This window comes from Cherax quadricarinatus, chromosome 97, assembly GCF_038502225.1.
Source record: "Cherax quadricarinatus isolate ZL_2023a chromosome 97, ASM3850222v1, whole genome shotgun sequence".
Lineage (NCBI taxonomy): Eukaryota > Metazoa > Arthropoda > Malacostraca > Decapoda > Parastacidae > Cherax > Cherax quadricarinatus.
In genome coordinates this window covers 7,863,353-7,878,352 of record NC_091388.1, presented here as the reverse complement: position 1 = coordinate 7,878,352, position 15,000 = coordinate 7,863,353, and positions in this window count along the sequence as shown.

The window sequence follows — 15,000 nt, the reverse complement described above, 5'->3', positions numbered from 1 at the left end:
CAACCAAATCTTTCAGTGGGCTGCAGAAAACAATATGAAGTTCAACGATGAGAAATTTCAATTACTCAGATATGGTAAACATGAGGAAATTAAATCTTCATCAGAGTACAAAACAAATTCTGGCCACAAAATAGAGCGAAACACCAACGTCAAAGACCTGGGAGTGATTATGTCGGAGGATCTCACCTTCAAGGACCATAACATTGTATCAATCGCAGCTGCTAGAAAAATGACAGGATGGATAATGAGAACCTTCAAAACTAGGGAGGCCAAGCCCATGATGACACTCTTCAGGTCACTTGTTCTATCTAGGCTGGAATATTGCTGCACTCTAACAGCACCTTTCAAGGCAGGTGAAATTGCCGACCTAGAAAATGTACAGAGAACTTTCACGGCGCGCATAACGGAGATAAAACACCTCAATTACTGGGAGCGTTTGAGGTTTCTAAACCTGTATTCCCTGGAACGCAGGAGGGAGAGATACATGATTATATACACCTGGAAAATCCTAGAGGGACTAGTACCGAACTTGCACACGAAAATCACTCACTACGAAAGCAAAAGACTTGGCAGACGATGCACCATCCCCCCAATGAAAAGCAGGGGTGTCACTAGCACGTTAAGAGACCATACAATAAGTGTCAGGGGCCCGAGACTGTTCAACTGCCTCCCAGCACACATAAGGGGGATTACCAACAGACCCCTGGCAGTCTTCAAGCTGGCACTGGACAAGCACCTAAAGTCAGTTCCTGATCAGCCGGGCTGTGGCTCGTACGTTGGTTTGCGTGCAGCCAGCAGCAACAGCCTGGTTGATCAGGCGCTGATCCACCAGGAGGCCTGGTCACAGACCGGGCCGCGGGGGCGTTGACCCCCGAAACTCTCTCCAGGTAATATATATATATAATATATATATATATATAATATATATATATATATAATATATATATATATATATATATATATATATATATGTCGTGCCGAATATGTAAAACTGGTCAATTAGTAAGAACTCATTTAAAATTAAGTCCTTTCTAAAATTTTCTCTTATACGTTTAAAGATATATTTTATTCATTAATGTTGATGTAAAAATTTATAATTTTGCACCAAAAGGAACTTAGAAAACTTACCTAACCTTATTATAACAAGAACAATTTATTTTAGCCTAACCCAACTAAATATATTTTAGATTTGTTTACAATAATTTAATACTAAACAAACACAGTGAAATATATTTTTTTCGTTAGGTTCAGAATGATTTTGGCGAAATTATTGCATACACAAATTTTCACTTGTCCTATATGGCAAGATGAGCGTTGCTATTTAAGCCAAGATCGCAAGTTCTGCCTATTCGGCACGACATACATATATATATATATATATATATATATATATATATATATATATATATATATATATATATATATATATATATATATATATATCAAAAATAGACACATGCACATCAACAGCTTCCATCTACATCCTGGGCTACACAATTTACAAAAATTTTTAATATTTACATTTTTTTCTGTTCACTGGATCACTAGTTGCGAATAAATGAACTAATTAATTCTATTTTAAATGCCAGGAAATTTGATTTGAATGCGTAGATGGTGAGGTGGGGGGGTGAGGGGGAGGGGGTGAGGAGTGAGGGGGGGGAAGGTGATGGGGGTGAAGGTTTAAGAAGGTTGGGGGGGGGGTGTCCAGATTTACAGGGAATTTCGTAATAGCTGAGCCATTTGGCTGTGTGTTCAGATTTAATATGTTCAATTAGGTGAAAGAGTTGTTAATGTTTACTGAGTTTCCTCTTTGTGTTTAAAGTCAGTTTTAATGAGTGAGGAAGCTTAGTGAGCGTTACTGTGTACTCACCTAGTTGTGGTTGCAGGGGTCGAGTCATAGCTCCTGGCCCCCGCCTCTTCACTGGCTGCTACTGGGTCACTCTCCCTGCTCCATGAGCTTTATCATACCTCTTCTTAAAGGTATGTATGGATCCTGCCTCCACTACATCGCTTCCCAAACTATTTCACTTCCTGACTACTCTGTGACTGAAGAAATACTTCCTAACATCCCTGTGATTCATCTGTGTCTTCAACTTCCAACTGTGTCCCCTTGTTGCTGTGTCCAATCTCTGGAACATCCTGTCTTTGTTCACCTTGTCAATTCCTCTCAGTATTTTATATGTCGTTATCATGTCCCCACTATCTCTCCTGTCCTCCAGTGTCGTCAGGTTGATTTCCCTTAACCTCTCCTCGTAGGACATACCTCTTAGCTCTGGGACTAGTCTTGTTGCAAACCTTTGCACTTTCTCTAGTTTCTTCACGTGCTTGGCTAGGTGTGGGTTCCAAACTGGTGCCGCATACTCCAATATGGGCCTAACGTACACGGTGTACAGGGTCCTGAATGATTCCTTATTAAGATGTCGGAATGCTGTTCTGAGGTTTGCCAGGCGCCCATATGCTGCAGCAGTTATTTGGTTGATGTGCGCTTCAGGAGATGTGCCTGGTGTTATACTCACCCCAAGATCTTTTTCCTTGAGTGAGGTTTGTAGTCTCTGGTCCCCCTAGACTGTACTCCGTCTGCGGTCTTCTTTGCCCTTCCCCAATCTTCATGACTTTGCACTTGGTGGGGTTGAACTCCAGGAGCCAATTGCTGGACCAGGTCTGCAGCCTGTTCAGATCCCTTTGTAGTTCTGCCTGGTCTTCGATCGAATGAATTCTTCTCATCAACTTCACGTCATCTGCAAACAGGGACACCTCAGAGTCTATTCCTTCCGTCATGTCGTTCACAAATACCAGAAACAGCACTGGTCCTAGGACTGACCCCTGTGGAACCTCACTCGTCACAGGCGCTCACTCTGACACCTCTCCACGTACCATGACTCGCTGCTGTCTTCCTGACAAGTATTCCCTGATCCATTGTAGTGCCTTCCATGTTATCCCTGCTTGGTCCTCCAGTTTTTGCACTAATCTCTTGTGTGGAACTGTGTCAAACGCCTTCTTGCAGTCCAAGAAAATGCAATGTACCCACCACTCTCTCTCTTGTCTTACTGCTGTCACCATGTCATAGAACTTCAGTAGGTTTGTGACACAGGATTTCCCGTCCCTGAAACCATGTTGGCTGCTGTTGATGAGATCGTTCCTTTCTAGGTGTTCCACCACTCTTCTCCTGATAATCTTTTTCATGATTTTGCATACTATACATGTCAGTGACACTGGTCTGTAGTTTAGTGCTTCTTGTCTGTCTCTCTTTTTAAAAATTGGGACTACATTTGCTGCCTTCTATACCTCAGGTAATCTGCCTGTTTCGACAGATGTGTTGAATATTGTTGTTAGTGGTACACATAGCGCCTCTGCTTCCTCTCTCAGGACCCATGGAGAGATGTTATCCGGCCCCATCGCCTTTGGGGTATCTAGCTCACTCGGAAGCCTCTTCACTTCTTCCTCGGTTGTGTGTACTGTGTCCAGCACTTGGTGGTGTACGCCACCTCTCCGTCTTTCTGGAGTCCCTTCTGTCTCCTTTGTGAACACGTCCTTGAATCTCATGTTGAGTTCCTCACGTGCTTTTCAGTCGTTTTTTGCGATATCTCTTCCTTCCTTCCTTAGCCTGATTACCTGGTCCGTGGCTGTTGTTTTCCTCTTGATGTGGCTGTATAACAGCTTCGGGTCAGATTTGGCTTTCGCTGCTATGTCGTTTTCATATTGCCGTTGGGCCTCCCTTCTTACCTGTGCATATTCGTTTCTGGCTCTACAACTGCTGTGCTTATTCTCCTGGGTCCTTTGCCTTCTATACTTCTTCCATTCCCTAGCACACTTGATTTTGTCCATCCTGCACCTTTGGGTGAACCATGGGCTCATCCTGGCTTTTTCATTATTCCTGTTACCCTTGGGTACAAACGTCTCCTCAGCTTCCTAGCATATTATTGTCAGATATTCCATCGTCTCGTTTACTGACTTCCCTGCCAGTTCTCTGTCCCACTGAACCCCGTTCAGGAAGTTCCTCATTCCCGCGTAGTCCCCTTTCTTGTAGTTTGGTTTCACATTCGTCCGGCTCTTCCTGCTTCTCCCTCCACTTGTAACTCTACTGTGTGTGTGTGTGTGTGTGTGTGTGTGTGTGTGTGTGTGTGTGTGTGTGTGTGTGTGTAATCAGTATATGTGGTTGCAGGGGTCGATTCACAGCTCCTGGCCCCACCTCTCTGCTGGTCACTACTAGGTCCACTCTCTCCCTGTGTCAGTCTAGTTACTGATCCCCTGTATATGTATATGTTATCTGAGTATCATAATACCATCACGGCATCACGTGACGCCTGCTCCATGAGCTTTATCATACCTCTTCTTAAAGCTATGTATGGATTCCGCCTCTACCGCTTCACTCTCCGGATGTTTCCACTTCCTGACAACTCTATGGCTGAAGAAATACTAATATCCTTATAACTCATCTGATTTTTATTTTCCACTTGTGTCCTCTTGTTCCTGTGTCCCATCTTTTTAACGTTTTGGCCCTGTTCACCTTGTTGATTCCTCTCAGTATTTTATACACCTTTATCATATCCTCCCCTCCCTAGTCCTCCTGTCCCCCAGCGTCATCATTTTGAGTTCCCTTAACCTAGTATTGTTGCAAACCTCTGCACTTTCTCCACTTGACGTATGTGGGTGTGGGTTCCAAATCTGCGTTATGATGAAAGGCTGATAGCAGGAAAGTTAGCCAGGCTGTCTGGCTGATAGCACTAGAGAAGAGACATGATAACCATATGTAAGTTCATAAAAATATATGAAAGATTAGATAAAGAAGACGTCTTAAAAACATTCACCAGAGAGAACCACTGGCTACAGTTGTAAATTATTTGATAAAGAAGACTTCTTGAAACCCTGAGAGAGAACCACTGGCAACAGTTGTAAATTATTTGATAAAGAAGACTTCTTGAAACCCTGAGAGAGAACCACTGGCTACAGTTGTAAATTATTTGATAAAGAAGACTTCTTGAAACCCTGAGAGAGAACCACTGGCTACAGTTGTAAATTATTAGATAAAGAAGACTTCTTGAAACCCTGAGAGAGAACCACTGGCTACAGTTGTAAATTATTTGATAAAGAAGACTTCTTGAAACCCTGAGAGAGAACCACTGGCTACAGTTGTAAATTATTAGATAAAGAAGACTTCTTGAAACCCTGAGAGAGAACCACTGGCTACAGTTGTAAATTATTAGATAAAGAAGACTTCTTGAAACCCTGAGAGAGAACCACTGGCTACAGTTGTAAATTATTAGATAAAGAAGACTTCTTGAAACCCTGAGAGAGAACCACTAGTAACAGTGGTATATTAGGAATAAAAATGGTTACGAAGAGATATCAGAAACTTTTTTTTTCAGAGTGGTAAAACAGTGGAATGAATTAAGGGAGTGACACTTGCTACAACCACTGGAAATTATAATGACAAAACACTGAAGAGACACCATGAATATAACTGCTTTCCGTAGTTATAAATATTTAATTACACAAACACACACACACACACACACACAGGAGCTGGGACTCGACCCCTGCAACCACAACTAGGTGAGTACACATAGGCCCTAGCAGAGATCAGTGAAGAGGCGGGGGTCAGGAGCTATGAATCGACCCCTGCAACCACAAATTGGTGAGTACACAGAAGTGATGTAGTGGAGGCAGTATACAGACATAGCTTTAAGAAGAGGTATGATAAAGCTCATGGAGAAGGAAGAGTGATCTGGTAGCGACCAATGAAGAGGCGAGGCCAGGAGCTGTGAATCGACCCCTGCAACTACAATTAGGTGAGTGAGTACACACACACACGCACACACACACACACACACACACACACACACACACACACACACACACACACACACACACACACACACACACAAGATGTTCCAGAGAGGGGACACAGATACAAGGGGTCACCTTTGGAATTTGAAGACTCAGGTGAGTCAAAGGGATGTTAGGAAGTATTTCTTCAGTCATAGAGTGGTCAGGAAATGGAAGAGTCTGGCGAGTGATGTAGTGGAGGCAGGAACCATACATAGCTTTAAGACGAGGTAAGATAAAGCTCAGGGAGCAGGGAGAGAGAGGACCTAGTAGCATTCAGTGAAGAGGCGGGGCCAGGAGCCGAATCTCGACCTCTGCAACCACAATTAGGTGAGTACAATTAGGTGAGTACACACTGGTACGTGTAGTGTGAAGGTCATCACTGATTTAGATAGTTCTCGTGTTGATACAAGTCGGCAGTGTTTGTAGGTGAGTTGAACTGTTAAGATTCTGACTTCCCTGTCATGACACGCAGAACGAGTTACAGATAGAGAGATAAGCCAGAATCACAGGCAGACTATGACAGTCAGAAGCACCAAGCATGACACAGAGAACATGAGACTCACAGACTTCACAGACTATGACCGAGCATTAAAGACTCACACTTTGACAGACCTAACGTAACAGCAAGACAATCACAGAGGATGACAGAGGCTAACAGATGTGACATTGATGGACTGTGTTATCAGAAGGAGCCAGCAAAACTGCAGACTTCTAAGGGGATCCTCGAGTCACCATTAAAGCTTCATGTAATATCTCACCCCTGATACATAACTAAGAAGCAGCGAATATATAAATATAATATATATATATATATATATATATATATATATATATATATATATATATATATATATATATATATATATATATATATATACATACATATATATGGGGACAGAAACTCAGGAGATTGAGTGCTCGGTATATTTCGACCCCCTTCTGGGATCCTCTTCAGATTGACAAAGCTCCTGGAGGTCGAAACGTTGCAAAAGTAAAATGTCGCATTAGTTGCATCTGTGTCCCTTTCAGATGCATACATAAGCAATCTTGGATTAACACAGAAAGAACAGATTACTGTAACCTCACCCTTCATTACCTGACCTCCAGATCTGACCTCACCCTTCATTACCTGACCTCCAGATCTGACCTCACCCTTCATTATCAGACCTCCAGATCTGACCTCACCCTTCATTACCTGACCTCCAGATCTGACCTCACCCTTCATTACCAGACCTCCAGATCTGACCTCACCCTTCATTACCAGACCTCCAGATCTGACCTCACCCTTCATTACCAGACCTCCAGATCTGACCTCACCCTTCATTACCAGACCTCCAGATCTGACCTCACCTTCGCTTGACATAACTTGACCACAGTACCTGACCATCTACGCCTTACACAAGTAACCCGCATGTTGGAGAGAGGAGCTTACCACGACGTTTCGGTCCGACTTGGACCATTGATTAAACTCCAAGTAAATGAAACGTTTCAGATATTCAAGTTACTTTTTACTGTATGTTTCTACCATGTATCGGCTTACTGCTATTAATCCACGTAAGGGAAACTTAGCCCATATGTTTGACAAACCCGGAAATCGAACCCAGGATCTTTGATTTGTGAGATAAAAAGGTTTATACAATGAGCCACTTGGCACTTACCAACATAATTACTTTTGTTGATGTCTGGGGGAGAAGATATGTCTGTTGTTGATTCCTCTCTCCCCACCCTCCCTCACACCACACTCTTCTACCACCACCACCACCACAGTTAACCCCTCTCCTACTACCACAGTTAACCCTCTCCTACTACCACAGTTAACCCCTCTCCTACTACCACAGTTAACCCTCTCCTACTACCACAGTTAACCCCTCTCCTACTACCACAGTTAACACTCTCCTACTACCACAGTTAAACCCTCTCCTACTACCACAGTTAACCCCTCTCCTACTACCACAGTTAACCCCTCTCCTACTACCACAGTTAGCCCCTCTCCTACTACCACAGTTAACCCTCTCCTACTACCACAATTAACCCCTCTCCAACTACCACAGTTAGCCCCTCTCCTACTACCACAGTTAACCCTCTCCTACTACCACAGTTAACCCTCTCCTACTACCACAGTTAACCCTTCTCCTACTACCACAGTTAACCCTCTCCTACTACCACAGTTAACCCTCTCCTACTACCACAGTTAACCCCTCTCCTACTACCACAGTTAACCCTCTCCTACTACCACAGTTAACCCCTCTCCTACTACCACAGTTAACCCTTCTCCTACTACCACAGTTAACCCTCTCCTACTACCACAGTTAACCCTCTCCTACTACCACAGTTAACCCTCTCCTATTACCACAGTTAACCCCTCTCCTACTACCACAGTTAGCCCCTCTCCTACTACCACAGTTAACCCTCTCCTACTACCACAGTTAACCCTCTCCTACTACCACAGTTAACCCTTCTCCTACTACCACAGTTAACCCTCTCCGACTACCACAGTTAACCCTCTCCTACTACCACAGTTAACCCCTCTCCTACTACCACAGTTAACCCTCTCCTACTACCACAGTTAACCCTTCTCCTACTACCACAGTTAACCCTTCTCCTACTACCACAGTTAACCCCTCTCCTACTACCACAGTTAGCCCCTCTCCTACTACCACAGTTAACCCTTCTCCTACTACCACAGTTAACCCTTCTCCTACTACCACAGTTAACCCCTCTCCTACTACCACAGTTAACCCTCTCCTACTACCACAGTTAACCCCTCTCCTACTACCACAGTTAACCCTCTCCTACTACCACAGTTAACCCCTCTCCTACTACCACAGTTAACCCTCTCCTACTACCACAGTTAACCCTTCTCCTACTACCACAGTTAACCCTTCTCCTACTACCACAGTTAACCCCTCTCCTACTACCACAGTTAACCCCTCTCCTACTACCACAGTTAACCCCTCTCCTACTACCACAGTTAACCCCTCTCCTACTACCACAGTTAACCCCTCTCCTACTACCACAGTTAACCCCTCTCCTACTACCACAGTTAACCCTCTCCTACTACCACAGTTAACCCCTCTCCTACTACCACAGTTAACCCCTCTCCTACTACCACAGTTAACCCCTCTCCTACTACCACAGTTAACCCCTCTCCTACTACCACAGTTAACTCCTCTCCTACTACCACAGTTAACCCCTCTCCTACTACCACAGTTAACCCTCTCCTACTACCACAGTTAACCCCTCTCCTACTACCACAGTTAACCCTTCTCCCACTACCACAGTTAACCCCTCTCCTACTACCACAGTTAACCCTCTCCTACTACCACAGTTAACCCTCTCCTACTACCACAGTTAACCCTCTAGTACTACCAAAGTTAACCCCTCTCCTACTACCACAGTTAACCCCTCTCCTACTACCACAGTTAACCCTCTCCTACTACCACAGTTAACCCCTCTCCTACTACCACAGTTAACCCTCTCCTACTACCACAGTTAACCCTCTCCTACTACCACAGTTAACCCTCTCCTACTACCACAGTTAACCCTCTCCTATTACCACAGTTAACCCTCTCCTACTACCACAGTTAACCCTCTCCTACTACCACAGTTAACCCTCTCCTACTACCACAGTTAACCCCTCTCCTACTACCCCAGTTAACCCCTCTCCTACTACCACAGTTAACCCTCTCCTAGTACCACAGTTAACCCCTCTCCTACTACCACAGTTAACCCTCTCCTACTACCACAGTTAACCCCTCTCCTACTACCACAGTTAACCCTCTCCTACTACCACAGTTAACCCTCTCCTACTACCACAGTTAACCCTCTCCTACTACCACAGTTAACCCTCTCCTACTACCACAGTTAGCCCCTCTCCTACTACCACAGTTAACCCTCTCCTACTACCACAGTTAGCCCCTCTCCTACTACCACAGTTAACCCTCTCCTACTACCACAGTTAACCCTCTCCTACTACCACAGTTAACCCCTCTCCTACTACCACAGTTAACCCTCTCCTACTACCACAGTTAACCCCTCTCCTACTACCACAGTTAACCCTCTCCTACTACCACAGTTAACCCTCTCCTACTACCACAGTTAACCCTCTCCTACTACCACAGTTAACCCCTCTCCTACTACCACAGTTAGCCCCTCTCCTACTACCACAGTTAGCCCCTCTCCTACTACCACAGTTAACCCTCTCCTACTACCACAGTTAACCCCTCTCCCTCTCCTACTACCACAGTTAACCCCTCTCCTACTACCACAGTTAACCCTCTCCTACTACCACAGTTAACCCCTCTCCTACTACCACAGTTAACCCTCTCCTACTACCACAGTTAACCCTCTCCTACTACCACAGTTAACCCCTCTCCTACTACCACAGTTAACCCTCTCCTACTACCACAGTTAACCCTCTCCTACTACCACAGTTAACCCCTCTCCTACTACCACAGTTAACCCTCTCCTACTACCACAGTTAACCCTCTCCTACTACCACAGTTAACCCCTCTCCTACTACCACAGTTAACCTCTCTCCTACTACCACAGTTAACCCTCTCCTACTACCACAGTTAACCCCTCTCCTACTACCACAGTTAACCCTCTCCTACTACCACAGTTAACCCCTCTCCTACTACCACCCCTCTCCTACTACCACAGTTAACCCTCTCCTACTACCACAGTTAACCCTCTCCTACTACCACAGTTAACCCCTCTCCTACTACCACAGTTAACCCCTCTCCTACTACCACAGTTAACCCCTCTCCTACTACCACAGTTAACCCTCTCCTACTACCACAGTTAACCCTCTCCTACTACCACAGTTAACCCCTCTCCTACTACCACAGTTAACCCTCTCCTACTACCACAGTTAACCCCTCTCCTACTACCACAGTTAACCCTCTCCTACTACCACAGTTAACCCTCTCCTACTACCACAGTTAACCCCTCTCCTACTACCACAGTTAACCTCTCTCCTACTACCACAGTTAACCCTCTCCTACTACCACAGTTAACCCTCTCCTACTACCACCCCTCTCCTACTACCACAGTTAACCCTCTCCTACTACCACTGTTTACCCCTCTCCTACTACCACAGTTAACCCTCTCCTACTACCACAGTTAACCCCTCTCCTACTACCACAGTTAACCCCTCTCCTACTACCACAGTTAACCCTCTCCTACTACCACAGTTAACCCTCTCCTACTACCACAGTTAACCCCTCTCCTACTACCACAGTTAACCCCTCTCCTACTACCACAGTTAACCCCTCTCCTACTACCACAGTTAACCCCTCTCCTACTACCACAGTTAACCCCTCTCCTACTACCACAGTTAACCCCTCTCCTACTACCACAGTTAACCCCTCTCCTACTACCACAGTTAACCCCTCTCCTACTACCACAGTTAACCCCTCTCCTACTACCACAGTTAACCCTCTCCTACTACCACAGTTAACCCCTCTCCTACTACCACAGTTAACCCCTCTCCTACTACCACAGTTAACCCCTCTCCTACTACCACAGTTAACCCCTCTCCTACTACCACAGTTAACCCCTCTCCTACTACCACAGTTAACCCTCTCCTACTACCACAGTTAACCCTCTCCTACTACCACAGTTAACCCTCTCCTACTACCACAGTTAACCCCTCTCCTACTACCACAGTTAACCCCTCTCCTACTACCACAGTTAACCCCTCTCCTACTACCACAGTTAACCCTCTCCTACTACCACAGTTAACCCTCTCCTACTACCACAGTTAACCCCTCTCCTACTACCACAGTTAACCCCTCTCCTACTACCACAGTTAACCCCCTCTCCTACTACCACAGTTAACCCTCTCCTACTACCACAGTTAACCCTCTCCTACTACCACAGTTAACCCTCTCCTACTACCACAGTTAACCCCTCTCCTACTACCACAGTTAACCCTCTCCTACTACCACAGTTAACCCCTCTCCTACTACCACAGTTAACCCCTCTCCTACTACCACAGTTAACCCCTCTCCTACTACCACAATTAACCCCTCTCCTACTACCACAGTTAACCCTCTCCTACTACCACAGTTAACCCCTCTCCTACTACCACAGTTAACCCCTCTCCTACTACCACAGTTAACCCTCTCCTACTACCACAGTTAACCCCTCTCCTACTACCACAGTTAACCCTCTCCTACTACCACAGTTAACCCCTCTCCTACTACCACAGTTAACCCCTCTCCTACTACCACAGTTAACCCCTCTCCTACTACCACAGTTAACCCCTCTCCTACTACCACAGTTAACCCTCTCCTACTACCACAGTTAACCCCTCTCCTACTACCACAGTTAACCCCTCTCCTACTACCACAGTTAACCCCTCTCCTACTACCACAGTTAACCCTCTCCTACTACCATAGTTAACCCCTCTCCTACTACCACAGTTAACCCTCTCCTACTACCACAGTTAACCCCTCTCCTACTACCACAGTTAACCCTCTCCTACTACCACAGTTAACCCCTCTCCTACTACCACAGTTAACCCCTCTCCTACTACCACAGTTAACCCTCTCCTACTACCACAGTTAACCCCTCTCCTACTACCACAGTTAACCCTCTCCTACTACCACAGTTAACCCCTCTCCTACTACCACAGTTAACCCCTCTCCTACTACCACAGTTAACCCCTCTCCTACTACCACAGTTAACCCCTCTCCTACTACCACAGTTAACCCTCTCCTACTACCACAGTTAACCCCTCTCCTACTACCACAGTTAACCCCTTTCCTACTACCACAGTTAACCCCTCTCCTACTACCACAGTTAACCCTCTCCTACTACCACAGTTAACCCTCTCCTACTACCACAGTTAACCCCTCTCCTACTACCCCAGTTAACCCCTCTCCTACTACCACAGTTAACCCTCTCCTACTACCACAGTTAACCCCTCTCCTACTACCCCAGTTAACCCCTCTCCTACTACCACAGTTAACCCTCTCCTACTACCACAGTTAACCCCTCTCCTACTACCACAGTTAACCCCTCTCCTACTACCACAGTTAACCCTCTCCTACTACCACAGTTAACCCCTCTCCTACTACCACAGTTAACCCTCTCCTACTACCACAGTTAACCCCTCTCCTACTACCACAGTTAACCCTCTCCTACTACCACAGTTAACCCTCTCCTACTACCACAGTTAACCCCTCTCCTACTACCACAGTTAACCCTCTCCTACTACCACAGTTAACCCCTCTCCTACTACCACAGTTAACCCCTCTCCTACTACCACAGTTAACCCTCTCCTACTACCACAGTTAACCCCTCTCCTACTACCACAGTTAACCCCTCTCCTACTACCACAGTTAACCTCTCTCTCTGACCTACACACTACCATCTAAGTAAAACTGTCTTACTCTCCTGGACACATCTAAATACTTCTGATTCTTGCTCGAGTGTTAACAGGCACGTGAGTGTTATTGTGTTCTTGTCCTCTTCTTGTTCTCCCCCTCCCCTCCCCTCTCTCCCGTCCCCTCTCCCCCCTCCCCTCTCCCCCCCCCCGTCAATAAAGACACTCCCTCTTTGTTTTTACACTTGTTTGTTCCTTCTGTTCTTCACAGTTTTTCTGCCTTTTCTTCCCTTCTCAGCCACTCCTCTCTCCTCCCTCACACACACACACACACACACAGACACACAGACACACACACACACACACACACAGACACGCAGACACACACACACACACAGACTCGGACGTGGATCACGCCGAACTATAAAGGGATCTGGACAGGCTGCAGGCCTGGTCCAGAAACTGGCTCCAGTTCAAACCCACGAAGTACAAAGTCCTGAAGATCGGGGAAGGGCAAAAAAGAGCGCAGACGGAGTACAGTCTAGGGGGCCAGAGACTACAAACCTTAAGAAAAAGAATCTTGGGGTAAGTATAACACCGGGAACATCTCCTGAGGCGCACATCAAGCACATAACTGCTGCAGCATATGGGCGCCTAGCAAACTTAAGAATAGTAGTCCGACATCTCAGTAAGGAATCGTTTAGGACCCTGTACACCGTGAATGTCAGGTCTACATTGGAGTATGCAACACCAGTTTGGAACCCACACCTAGCCAAGCATGTAAGTAAACTAGAGAAAGTACAAAGGTTTGCAACTAGATTAGTCCCGGAGCTAAGGGGCATGTCCTACGAGGAGAGGTTAAGGGAAATCGACCTGACGGCACGAGGACAGGAGAGATGGGGGGATATGATAACGACATATAAAATACTGAGAGGAATTGACAAGGTGGACAGAGACAGGATATTCCGGAGATGGGACACAGTAACAAGGGGTCACAGTTGGAAGCTGAAGACTCAGATGAATCACAGGGATGTTAGGAAGTATTTCTTCAGTCAGAGTTGTCAGAAAGTGGAGAAGTCTGGAAAGTGACGGAGTGGAGGCAGAATCCATACTTAGCTTTAAGAAGAGGTATGATAAAGCTCAAGGATCAGGAAGAGTGGCCTAGTAGCGACCAGTGAAGAGGGAGCCAGGAGCTGTGACTCGACCCTTGCAACCGCATCTGAGTACACACACACACACTCCCTGATCCTGTTTCAGTACACAAGCCAAGGAAGGATCATAACATCATACGTTGGAATCTCCTTCTAGCTGAGAGAGAGTCACGGATCTGGTGGCAGGCACGTGTCTGGTCCCACTGTGTGTACACAGTGGGACCAAGTCTGAAGGAAGAGAGAGAGAGAGAGAGAGTGAGAGAGAGAGAGAGAGAGAGAGAGAGAGAGAGTGAGAGTGAGAGAGAGAGAGAGAGAGAGAGAGAGAGAGAGAGAGAGTGAGAGAGAGAGAGAGAGAGTGAGAGTGAGAGAGTGAGAGGAGAGAGAGAGAGAGAGAGAGAGAGTCAGTGCTGCACCGAGAGAGAGAGAGAGAGGAGTCAGTGCTAACACAGCCGAGAGAGAGAGAGAGAGAGAGAGAGAGAGAGAGAGAGAGAAGGAGAGGAGAGAGAGAGAGAGAGAGAGAGAGGTGAGAGAGAGGGAGAGAGTCAGTGCTTTCAGAGTGGGAGGAGAGAGAGAGAGAGAGAGAGAGAGAGTGAGAGGTGAGAGAGAGAGAGAGAGAGAGAGGGTCAGTGCTTTAACACAGCCGAGAGAGAGAGAGAGAGAGAGAGAGAGAGAGTCAGAGCTATAACA